Here is an 11,211-nt window from a genome sequence, read left to right on the forward strand (position 1 = left end):
TTTAGGAATTAGGTCAAACAGATCAGATGACTATACATATGAATACAGGTAAAAGTTTAGGCCAAAGGACGCCATAACAGTGGACAGTTTGCACACAATGTAGTTTTGAATATGGCCAAAGTCATAACATTTATCATTGTGGAGAAAAACCTTGTGACCTTGTGACCACCAAAGTTTATAAGGTCTCTTTTGTCTGCTTTCTATAGAGCAAAAGCTGTTTTCAGCCATTTCCTGTGTCAAATATATTTGAAGACTTTATTAGAGAGTTTTCAAGAGTTTTTTTATGAGTAGGTGCGTTGTTTATCCCCTAAAGTGTCTCAGAAAATTGAAGGTGATTTGAGTTCATTTAAACATCCAATTATCTTATTCACAGTGCCAACGGAAGTATTCAAGTGGCTTCATTTAAAATAGACATCTAATAAAAAAAAGTCATATACTGTTAGTTTTGGGATTAGATAGGCCCATGTGTCATCTTCACAATCAAAGGCAAATCATTTATATTTATACTGTGGAGGAGCTTCTTGGGTGTTATGTAACAAGGCTGCCTCATACATAAATAAATACCATCGACCATTATATTGAGCAACAGCTGAATTTCCAAGAACAGCAAAACAATTATTTATGGGCGTGACGTTGCTTGCCAAGTGTCAGCTGGTGGGGCTGGGGTGTGTTGATATATCTATAATCATTTATAAAAGAGATGGTATGGCTCAAACACAGCAAATCTTAGCACTGTGTTCAGTTCTAAATAATAGTTTATTTATTTATTTTTTATTGTTTCTCCACATTTTTTGGAATTCGGTTCAGTTAGATCATTCGACTGACTTTTTACCGAACAGGAATCGGGGTCACGTATAATTCAATCAGTTTCCATTTCTCAGAATACACAGCTCTCACATGCTCATTGAATCCACCATTGTTTTGTTTTCTAGAGGCTTGTTTCTTTTTCAATGGAAACACAAACAGAAAAACTGAACAATTAAATAAAAAAATATAACAAACACATCCATTTTCACACATGGATGAAGCTTGGAGAGTGTGGACAGAGGCGACGCTTCTGACCTGACGTCCAAGAACACATAGTGCTCACAACTGATATTCAGATCTCTCTTTTTTCTTCATCATGAATATTTTCAGATAAAGTTATAAAATCTGTAATGCATTATATATGCAGTTTGCTCAATGTTCAAATGAATAGACTGAGTTTAGATAAACATCCACATTTTCCATCCCAAAAGGCAGTGGGAGCTTTGGGCACTGAGGCTTCTGAGCTGCAGAGTCGAATGAGTGACCGCTGCAATCAAAGATGACCACAGACAAACCTATGACAGAGTGGAAGATGATTTATGTGTGCAGAATGTAAAACTGCAGTTAAATCTTGTTTTGGAAAAAGGAATTCTGTGCAATTTAACAAATGTCCACTTTGATTGTGTCAAAGCAGTTGAAAATGAATGTTTTCTTTCTTTAACCTTTGATTCTGCATCGTGTGTGTTGTGTTCTTTTGTGTGGTGCTGCTATGATTCACTTTCTATTGAGAGAAAACAAGAAAAGATTTCAGATTACGCACTGTTATATATCAAAGAACGTCATATAGTTATGATGTTGTTAATGGCAGTTGTACACATAAATGAAGTTACAATTCAAAAGCACATTTTTTTCTATAGTTGATGATCCAGCCAAAACACGCTGTTGTTTTAGCTTCTCATTTAATATTAAATTAGTTTAACAATGAAAGTTCTGATTAGACCATGAGGAGTCTGTAAGCCTCTCCCACATAGTGTGGTCTTCTCACTGTGTTTGTACAGAATGTGACTATGGCTTGGATTGAAGGCCATTGAAACTCGGTTGTGTGTTATTGCACAGTCCACTTCACCAGTAAACCAAACACTAAACATAGAAGGATATCATTAATAATATCTAAACAGAGAATCTGTTCTAAGGTGTCTGGAGGGTGTGTAGGCTTTAGGCCAACTCTAATCTATTTCCATGTTTGACTGAAGCTACTGCCCATTGGACACTAGAGGGGATTAATATGGGACAGTGAGGGTGGATCACAGGATCAGACATAACAGATCAAAAACACCAACTGCCAGTCTAGTGTCACCCTTCCTCTGCTACATGCCACTTCCAAAGACACAAAATATACATAATACCACGGTCAGTGAGAAGTCTAATGCTCACCGCTATGGCCCACAGGTAGTCACGCAATAGTTAATCTCTACACACCACAATGGATAAGCAAATAAATTACTGTTAGGAGGGACTAGCTTCAACTAAAACAGAAATAACTGAAGCCTTCAACCAATGAGATATTAATAAGGAACCATATTTATATATTTCATTTCCTTGAACATCCAGTGACAGCCAAAAGGTTGTCAGATTTAAAAATAGACAATTTTCAGTTTGTATCCGACAAAATGCTTGCGTCACCATGGCATAAGTGGATTAAACACTGTTTTAACGCACTCTGTGTCACTGTGTTCAAACACTCGTCTTCAGTCTTTAATCCTTACTTATGGTTTTAGTAGTTATAGCAAATGCATCTTTTTTTTCTTAATGATATTGCTTTATTGACCCAACACAAATCCTTCACATTTACATGTTATTTCTGCAGCATTGTCCACAAAAGGCATTTGTTTTAGTTCCAGTTTATACTTTTAATCACTTTTGTAATTTCTTACATTTTCTAAATAAAATAATTAAACTCAACATCAGATATTGCTGCTCTTATCCCGATATTCAGAATAACTTCTGTTGTTTTTATCCTCACACACTGCGTTTCATTTTGCATCAGAGAAAATGCTTGAGTAAAGTGAGTGTGATAACATCTCATTAGAAAACAAGACAGAGCATGAGGGCTGAGAGATCAGAGCTTAAATGCTGTCAGTACATTACAAAACAGTTTGTGTGTTTGTGTGTGTATCCCTTTCATTTATATGCAAATTGGTTTTCATTGCAAAAGGAGAAACATACATGATATGACAACAGCAGCACAGTTATAGACTAGTGTTTGCCTAGTATTTTGCTGTAGAATTTGAGCCTTTTGGGAGGTAGAGACCAATCCAGCTCTCATGTGGTTCAGTTCAGCGTCATCGGCAGCAGCATGTCTATCTAGTTCAGCCTGCAGCCCGCTGAGCTGAACAGCAAAACAGCCAAATCTGGTAACTGTCAAGAATGCTTTGGGCCTACACGTGTTGGGTCTGTCACTCTGTATGTTTGTCAAATTAAACTGGTAATACATTGCTTCATTTACATCATGATGTGTGGAATATGGAGCTGTTAGTGCGTATGCACTGCAGATTTCTCAGTTCATCTTTTTTTCCTCAATGTAATTCTTTTTGACATTTTTTTCCATTGATTAAAAAATGAGAAGCTGAAACAGTCACTGAGGACACTGGAACTGGTAACTGTTATACACAAGCTGTCAGACTCACATGTTTGATTTGAAAAATAAAACTAAATAAAACATTATTTATTTATTTATTTATTTGTTTATTTATCTGTATTCATACAGGGGAACCTAATGAGAGCACTTGGGCTCTCTTTTTTCATGGGCCCCCAGTTTAAAATACAATACAAACAGAAAAACAAACATGTCTCATCAGAGGAGCTACTCATCTTCAACTCGACCATGGCATTTCACTGCAGAAGACAATGCAGGAGGGAGGAAACAACACCTGAAATAACATTATAGTCATGATTGAAAAAGAAAAAAAGACCGTTAGCCTATGTTAAAATACCTGCATATCTTTGAATAAACAAACAAATCCATTCATTCATTGTGTTCAGTCGTGCATAGGGTTGGCCGTTTGGGTTTGCAGCTTTCTGACCGCATCAACATTCACTCCTTTCCATTGCCTGATGTTATCTGTCATTCATCCTCCCTCTACCCTTCTTTGTTGCTCCCTTCCTTTTGGAGGACTCTTTGCCGGTTATTGTTGCAGGCAGTGTGACCAAAATACCAATTTCATTTTCTGAATATTCTTGGAAAGATCTTCAAGGCCAGTCGATCTAAATTCCCTGGTAACTTTATCCATAATAACTAAATAATAAATAAATATGAATTATATATTTCTAACTCTGTGACACACAATATGCAGATGGTGCTGCAATTACTGCATATGTTCTCAATCTCCATGACAACTTTCATCCCTAATCACTTAGCCCCCTGAGTACACACAGCTAACAAGGCTCTGCTCCAGTTTGTATTTTTTATTTTTGGATTTCACTCAATAGGTGCTGGGTTAATTCAGGATAAGTGGCATACACTATAATTAGGATATATTTCAATCACTTCCATTTTAGTTTTTTATATCATTATTCCTTCAGGGGATCAACTCTCTTTTTGTGAGACATTGAGCCAAGTCCAGATGACTACCTTTAGGAAACTTGCGTTGTTATTCAACCTGCCTGAAAATCACTTTTCAGCACTGCCTCTGACACACTTCTGTGTCTCTGTACTGTGGAAGTAGGAAAGCGTGGTTGAAACTCATCTCTCTCTCTCTTTCTCTCTCTTTCTCTCTCTCTCTCTCTCTCTCTCTCTCTCCTCTGTCTCTCCATCCCTCTCTCTCCCTCTCTCTCTCCTCTGTCTCTCCATCCCTCTCTCTCCCTCTCTCTCCTCTCTTTCTCTCTCCCTCTCTCTCCTCTCTTTCTCTCTCCCTCTCTCTCTTCTCTCTCTCCCCCCTCTCTCTCCTCTCTTTCTCTCTCTCCTCTGTCTCTGTCTTCTCCCTCTCTCTTCTCTGTCTCTCCCTCCCTCTCTATCTCCTCTCTCTCCAATCTGCTGTGTTCTACCCACTCCCCCTTTTGTTCTTGTTCTGGCTCAGTTTTTGACATCTTCTTTAGAGAGCTAGAAATCTCAGACTGGGAGAGAGATAAAGAGATAATGTGCAGAAAAGAAACAGAAAAAACTTTGTGTGGCTGAACATTGATACCAAGTGCTTGAGTAGGACTGAGAGTGACACTAATGGTGACACTAAACATTACATTATTAGTTATAGTTAGTTATTTACAAGGACGAGCACATTCATGGCTTACTCAATATCACTGCATTATTGTCAGCAGCAGAATTAATGACAAGCCATGTACTGCAAATGCTACTGTAGTATTTTATTATCATTTACAGTGTTTTTTAGTCTACAGACAGGTGGAGAAGAAGACGGAGACAAGAGACAAGAGGTTGTTGTCCAGAGGTTTGCATCTAGGCTGAATGACATGTGTCAGAGATATGTTTAATGATGTGATTATGATAGTATTATGATATTTCTCTATATAAAATAAGTATATCAGTTATAAATAATACTTAAATAAAATGATTTAATTACTTGTCTAACTGTAATTATAAGAAAATTCAAAATGTATAACTAAAAATAGAAATGATCATTACAAGACATTTTTACATTTATACAGTAAATCTCTGACAAATGATCAACCTCAGCATCGACTGCAGTATTTCCTTTATTCCTACATGAATATTGTATTAATTAATTATTGTGTAACAATACAAATACTTTTGAAATATACTATTTAGCTCTATTTGCATCTCTCTAATGGAACAGTTCTCTGTTGTCTCAGCCTTAAGGCCTAAGAGCTCTTTTTTTTCCAATATTATAGGATTAGTGACGAGAAAATAATTATTTAGTTTAAAATCTCTGATCCTGAAGTGTGAGTAAACATCACCTTTCATTCTATCCAGCTCCTCCTCCTCCAGCCTGAGCTCTGACTCTGAGCCTGTGTCATATCTCCTGTAGCAGTGCTCAGCCGCTCTGACATTATCAAAGACAAACCTTTTCAAATCGACTGCGACACAGACACAAACTGCTCCCCGAGGCTACAGAAGGCCACTTTTTGGTATTTTCTCTCTCACATGCAGTTTATTCAGGATTTCAGATTGTATTGGTCTGCAGATTCAAGTGGAGAACAAATATTATCTACTATTGTGACAGAGTGGAAACTACTGTGAGTGAGTCAAGAGCACAAAGCACCATCTGTGTCAAAGTGTGAAATTGTAGGACTCTCCTCTCAGCTGCTGTTGATTGGGAATGGCATTTGGTTTAATGCTGATGACATTCTCTATGTCCCGGTGTGTCACAGCTGCAGGTGGCTGGACTGTTTCAGAGGTGGGAGTCCAGTAGAGAAACTCACAAATGCTTGACAACCCTGCAGCAGGATTAGGGGCCGTAGTTACAGTGTAGAAATGTATTGGGCTGAACTGCAGCGGATGTTTGCAGAAAGGTCCCACCAAACACAGAAACAGAGCGATGCCAGTTATTAGTGAGGAGTAAGACCAGTTATCTATAAGGAGTAAGACCAATTATCGATGAGTATGACCAGTTATCCCTGTAATGTAGCTAGTCCATTACATTGGCCTAAACTTAAAGCTAACAGGCAAAAATGACAATACACAAAGATGTTTAAAATGTTTATTGGTTGATTGAAGTGGTTGTGCAGTTAAAGTTGGCCTGTAATAAAAGACATGAGTGCATGGGCTATTTGATTGCAACTGAGTTGTTTGAATTTCTACAACATATATGTTGGCAATGTCCCAATTCACCAAATTGCCCTTAAATGCACCGTTCAAACGGTGGGATAAGTGCTGTCCCATTTCATGCACCTGACAAATGCTTTCAAATGTAAGTACTGGTTCATGTCACCTACAACAGTGCTACATGAAACAGTTAAAATTCGAATAAAGATATGTATGAGGTGATGCAATCTTTAAGTCCTGTTAATTTGGGTTTACAGTAATTGCTGTGTAAATGACCAAACCGTTAGCGGAATTATCCCTTACATTTGTATATTAGTGTAGCTATCGTAATGTTTAATATTTGTCCTTATTTAAGAATATTCTTTTGTCTTTAGGGAGCAATGAGCAGATGGCGGAATTTATCCGCCTGAAGGAGGAGAATGGACACTTATTCACTGGTGCCAAATTCTCCCAAGTGCACAGACAGCGGTTGGAGTATGCTCCGTGTCCCATTTCGGCACAAAGGCACCTACATGGGGGAGTACACTTTGTCGGACGAGCACTTCGAACAGCACTTTGAAGGGTACATCGAAGAGTACCTCAAACGGGGCATTTGTCGAATTGGAACACAGTCGTTGTTTGCCATCTTAGATGTTCCGGCCGGTTTTGCTAAAAATAACTTTTAACAATATTATTGGATTTGCTGGAACTTACCTGTGCTGCGGTGTGGGAGTAACCAATTAACGGAGGGGCTCTATAAAAGAAGCCAACCTCAGTCTGCTCAGAGGAGAGTGCTGTGTGTACAGGCTGTTACTGCCATGCTGGTTTTCAATTTTGCTGTTATTTTTGTAAGTATTTTTTGGTGTTGAAAATAAATGGACTTGGGTCTGCACTGGACAAATCGTCTCAGCTCTGCTCTGTTCCTCGTCAAAATCGTTAAGGTTGCTACCTGGACGATTATTATCAGTGAGGAGTAAGATGAATTTTCAATGAGGAGTAAGACCAGCTATCGATGAGGAGCTGAGACATTACATTTTCAGCATCCTCTCTTTACTCTTTTTGATTACTCAAGACTGATGTTTTGTAGTTTGTTTTTACTTCAGATGCCCTTCCTAACACTATAAGCCACAAACTCTGGCTGCATGATTCACTGGAAGGTGCAATGTCTTGGCCAGAGTCATTCCATTCCTTCACATTGTAGTGGGCAAATGCAGTAAAATTAAGTATATTGCTGTGAATACAGTGTTTAAAAGGAGAGTTGTAATAGCATCTGTGTTCAGCTTCGCTGTTTGCAGTGAACAAAGTGGAAAACATTTACATTAAATTGGTACAATTTATGTGAAATGAGTGTATAACATGTGTAACACTTTACTCACTATATCATACATTACTAATTGCATTACTCATTGACCAAGTGGAAAGAAATAATATTTGCCTATATTAATGGTACGAGTGTGGTGAGGAAAAAAATAGTATTTCTGTAAGAAACAGTTAGGATTCAGATATACGACTCAACTATCTTTAAAAACATGAACCCTTAATCTAAAGTAAAGGTACTGAACCAAAAACTTTGGAAATATGAAAAACCTAACTACAGAACAGATGGACCAGCATTTCCACAACAGGTTGCCCTGCAAGATAATTGGCAGGAGAGACCAAATGGTGACATGCAAATTTCTGTGTCTGCACATTTTAGCACGAGCCCTGCTCTGCCAAACAGCTGCCATTTTTATGAACGCCTACGCTGAGACTGAATGCTCTGTGGTATAACACACACTGATTTAGCCAACCTGGAGCTATGCAAATCTTGCTCTGATCAGATGCATCTAGAGCTGTTGTCCTAAAGACACAGCCCATCTACATTATATAATAGTGCCTTACCATGTATAGTAAATAAGCTGCTTTGGACAATTTTTTCTAGTTAACCTGAATGCTCTATCAATCTGACTCAGTTTAATGGTTATAGGTTTCATTAAAACAGTCATTAAAATGGAGGAATTAGGGTTTTGAGTTTAAAAAAAATAAATAAAAATAATTTATTTATTTTTTATTTCTTGAACGTTTGGGATTAACCAAACTAACTTTCATTCAAACAGTTGGAATTGTGTTGATGAGACAATACTGGTGCATAGGTGGATTATAGGAGAGAAAATTGTCAGACAAAGTGACTACTCAAAACATTGTGGGATAGTTTTTCAGTGACATAATGTTGGATGGCCCAGTTGCCATGGCAACATACCTGATGCATGAAGAAACCCGGATACAAGTTTTTAATGGTTTCACAAGTCAAGAAAACATAACAAAACCGAAAAAAGAGAACTTTATGGAGCCTGTGACTAAAACAGCATCTGAGGTCACGTTTTGTTTTTTCAACAAAAAAAAAAAAAAAATGAATGTGACTAAATGAGAGTTTGCATTTACTCTAATAGTGGTGGTTGCTATGGACTTATGTAACTGCTTCATTAACTAAATGAACACAGTAGGCAACACTCTGCACAGGGCTCCAATTGTTAGTTGCCATTAATTGATGCAGTAAAAGCCTCTTTGGTTGGATGTGTTATTAACCTCTGCACATCTACATTGAGTTATTTCTCTTTTAGGCATCACACGGACGGTCAATGACACTGAGTGCTTTTCTGTCAGCTTCGACTGGTCACTTCCTTAAGTGATTACAAACACACACACACATGTCACCATTATGTCTCGGTTACTATATTACACTGGGCTTACACAATTTATGTGAGGGTAGAAACTAGAAGTGTCTTGGATCTGGGGAATTAAAGAGCAGTTCTCCCTTCAAGCCATCCTGAAATAGTTCGTCTGGTTGCAAAAGGCTTCAGTCCTCTCTGGATTCCTCCTTTTGGAATCAAACCAAGTCCCTCAGACCTGACGCACAAGCCCTTTGTATGTGCCAATCAAGAGTTACAGCAGTATGTGTACTACTAAATGTTAATGTGGATATAAATATAACACAAATAAATAACTCACATACCATTAAAAACTCATTCAAATACTACTCCAAAGTGAAGGGAACCTAAGAGGCAGTTGAACACTATTTGTGTGTAAAGTGCTGAGGTATTTGCACTTATTCATTGAGTCCTCGAGCAGAAGTTAATGGTTGCAGTTACATAGCTATATTCTATTTTACCCACAAGTTTTTATGTTATGACCCACCAGTTTTTTATGTTATGAAGATATGTGGTGAAAGCCAAAGCAGCAGCAGCAGCAGCAGCAGCACTCCAGCGCCTCCACAATGGTGTTGCAGCATTATAACCTTTATGACAGATTACTGCTACGGTTTCTGGTTGTTTTAAAAATCCCCATTTTCCAACATAATGACTTTTTATGCAATACAAACTGCAAGTAAGCTACTGAAGAGTGCAGGAGTTGTGGCTATGTACATATTGTGTTATATATGTTTTTTGTTTTGTTTTAATCATTGTTTGAGTTGGAGCACACTGCCATTAGTTGCGTGGACGTAAAAGAGCATTGGTTCGGTGAACGGTGCACTTGGGCCGGTGTGAACCCAACAGTCACCCTCTGGACAGCAGTGATGGGCCGGTCCGAGCGGCTCTGGAGCGCGCGCTCTGGACCGGTGTGAACGCGGGTCGACCTGTGCACTCCGGAGTGACAGTACAAGTGCTCGAAATTGGACAAAAAAAAAATCGCTCACTTCTATTAATGGACGTCACAGAGCTGCTGTTTGACACGTTTGTTCGACGAAGAAATTTGGATCAACTTCGTATCAGTCTCCAGAAGGAGACAGTCTGCGCAGGTGCGCCTGGGTTTGTTTGTGTGTTGTTCTAAAAGCTTTTTCTCCTCCGCCACCGCGCCTCCTCCGCGCGCACTCGTCACGGCGTTTTTACCCACAGGTGAAAGAAAAGATCACCGCGTAAAATTGTTGCGTTGCTGATTAATGTAATGGGCAGTTGATTCCCCAGTGCCACTAGATTCAGTTCTGTTAACTTTATTTTAGGTCGGTCTTGTTCACATACACCGCGCATCATTCACCCCAAACACACACCATGAGCCACGTGAGAGTCCATTATTTGATCAAACAACGTATTACTTTGACAACGCGCCTCAGGCAGACAGAATATGCACGCGCTCGTTTCTCCTATACGCGGTGGCATTTTCTTTCACCTGTGGCTAAATACACCGTGAGGACTGTACGCGCTGGTGGAGAGGAGATAAAGCTTTTGGAATGACACACAGACCCAGGCTCACCTGGGCAGACCCAGGAGGAGGCTGTCGCTGATATTAAATTGAAATTGCCTCGTCTGACGAACGTCAAACAGTAACTCTGAGGCGCTCTTTCATACAAATATACGTGATCCGCGCGCTCTTTTGCCCAATTCAAGCACTAACTTTCCTACTTACACCGGGGACTGCGTGGTGGTCGGCCGCGTTCACACCACATGGCCTCGCTCCAGAGCCAGAGGAGCCACCCTCTGTCTCCCGAAGAGGGACTTTAATGTGAATCAGGATGAGACTGTTGTGTTCACACCGGCCCAAGCGCACTCCTCTCGGAGCGAATGCTCTTGTACGTCGACTTAACTTTTGACAGTATGAAAATGACCTAAAATGCATTGCTGTGGCTTGGTCAGTTAATCTTATGAAGTTTACCCCATTCTGTGTTACTGTTGTGTGTCAGTGCCAATTACCAATTTGCACATAGTAATAACATATTTAAATGTGAAAAATGGATACCACTCAAGAGTTGCAGATACACGTGTCAACAGAACAAT

Source organism: Periophthalmus magnuspinnatus, chromosome 23, assembly GCF_009829125.3.
Source record: "Periophthalmus magnuspinnatus isolate fPerMag1 chromosome 23, fPerMag1.2.pri, whole genome shotgun sequence".
NCBI lineage: Eukaryota > Metazoa > Chordata > Actinopteri > Gobiiformes > Gobiidae > Periophthalmus > Periophthalmus magnuspinnatus.